Genomic DNA, 2,027 nt, shown 5'->3' on the forward strand with positions numbered 1-2,027 from the left:
ACTGGGGAACCATGGTGCATGTTAGAGATGTCTTGTTTATGTTTCCTTGCACTCTCCTGGCAGAGAAGTCCTCTCTCAGGACAGGAGAGAAGCTGATGCTGCCCTCTCTGGAAGGGGCTTAGCTCAGGAGGCAGCTGCTTGTGCTACTGAGAGTACAGGAGACTGCTAGTGACACTGCCTGAGAGGTACTAAATCATGTCTTGGGTGCAATACACCTTCTCCAGGGCACGGTCTCCATTTCAGGTAACTTGTGCTGGTTTCATGCCTGTTATCTAAGGCTTCAGTCTTATTCCTTTTCTGTTTTCAGGAACTTGAATTCGTCCTTATTTGTCCAAATAATTATATTAACATCACACCAAAGCTAACAGACACATAGAAATGCAAGGTAGTACAACTTTTTATGTGGGCCACTGCTCTAAAATATTTTTTCTTTAGCAGAAGCTCTTAATTCCACCAGAGGTCTTTCTCCACCTTTGAAAGCTGCACCTAGAAGCAAGCTTTGGTTCAAATGTTCAACTGACTTTAATCAGCTGCTTACTCTATAGAGCTGCTGTGATTTGTGCCAGCAAATGATCAGGTGTCTCATGCCACAGACTCATCTTTATTGCTAGTTGACTGTACACAGGCTAACTTACTAGTTGGTACTCTCATTTCAGAGGTACCCATCAGTTCCAACTTTTACTACATTGGGGTTTTTTAGCAGCAACTTTATGCTCTAATAAATCCTGATATACAAAAATGCTGAAATTTGTGAACTTTACGTAAATGAACTAAGGAACTAAGCAAATGGCTAGGGACAAAACCACACAGTCTTGCTGATGTTGGTATGGTTTCAGTGAGTGAATGTGGAGAAGGGAAGTTAGTCTTCTGCATTTAAATAGTAAATATGTATTTTTTCCCCATGTCTACTCATTTCACACATACGCACAGCTACCATCTTGTTATTCCATGTTCTACTTCATTGTTTTTTCCCCCAGATCCTGGCAGTAATTGATTTGGGACTTTTTTCACATTTGTTTCCTTCTTCAGACACAGTAATTTTCCCTTGTCCCAGGATCTATATTATTGATCTTGCATGGTCCACTTCACTCTGGCAAATGTTTCTGTCCCAATTCCTATTGGATTGACTTTGGTTTGCTGGCCAATTTGGGAGCTGGCAAGCTAAGTGACTCCTGGTGTCTGTGTAATACAGTGAAAAGCAAAATCCCGTTGTAATGATTCTGAAGGGGGCTATTTATTAAGGCCACTTGGTGATCAGAGGATCTTGTACTACTCTCTGAATTTCTAGCCCTCAGGCAAATTAAATTGTTGACTATTGTCAGTCTCCCATAGTTTCCTTTGGCTGGGCTGGGTCCTGGGGACTATTTAAGTTACAATACCTGCCTTGTGTCCTTGGAGCAAGAGCTTAGCCAGAAAATCAGGAAAAATTTCCTGATGGTAACTATATAAAACCATGACGAAATTCTTACCCAAGGCCCATTTGTGCCAATAAAAGTTTTCCTACACAAAATATCTTTCCTTTTCTATTATATATATAAAAAAGTGCTACTGCACTTACTGGCACTTGTAGTGATGGTGTGACTGGTCCCTTCCCAGGTCAGCCAGCACTTCAGAGCAAGAACAGGAGGATGCAATTTGTGGCACACCAGTGAGAACAGCCCTGAGGTTTGGATGAGATACTGAATGGCTGTTAGTTTAACTTCTGCTCCTAAGCTGCTGCTTTGGGGTTTGCACCCTGAACTTCCACTCCCTTTCAGTTTAGCTGGTAGCATGTTCCCCTTACAGACTGGAAAAACTGACTTTGTTTCCCCATCCTGAAGACGTGCAGCTCTGTTAAGGGGAACCGCATCCAATCAACATCATCCCTAAAGTTGCAACTAGAGTCCATTGAACTTGTCTGTGTGTTTTTTTCAAGGAGAAGCATAAAGATCAAAGTCTGAGAAAACCATTTGATCTTCTAGCTGTAAACAACTACTAAAAGAGAGCATATGCTATATTTAATTACCCTCTGTTGAGGACCTTCTATC

The sequence above is a fragment of the Leptosomus discolor genome, chromosome 14, assembly GCF_034619465.1.
Source record: "Leptosomus discolor isolate bLepDis1 chromosome 14, bLepDis1.hap2, whole genome shotgun sequence".
NCBI lineage: Eukaryota > Metazoa > Chordata > Aves > Leptosomiformes > Leptosomidae > Leptosomus > Leptosomus discolor.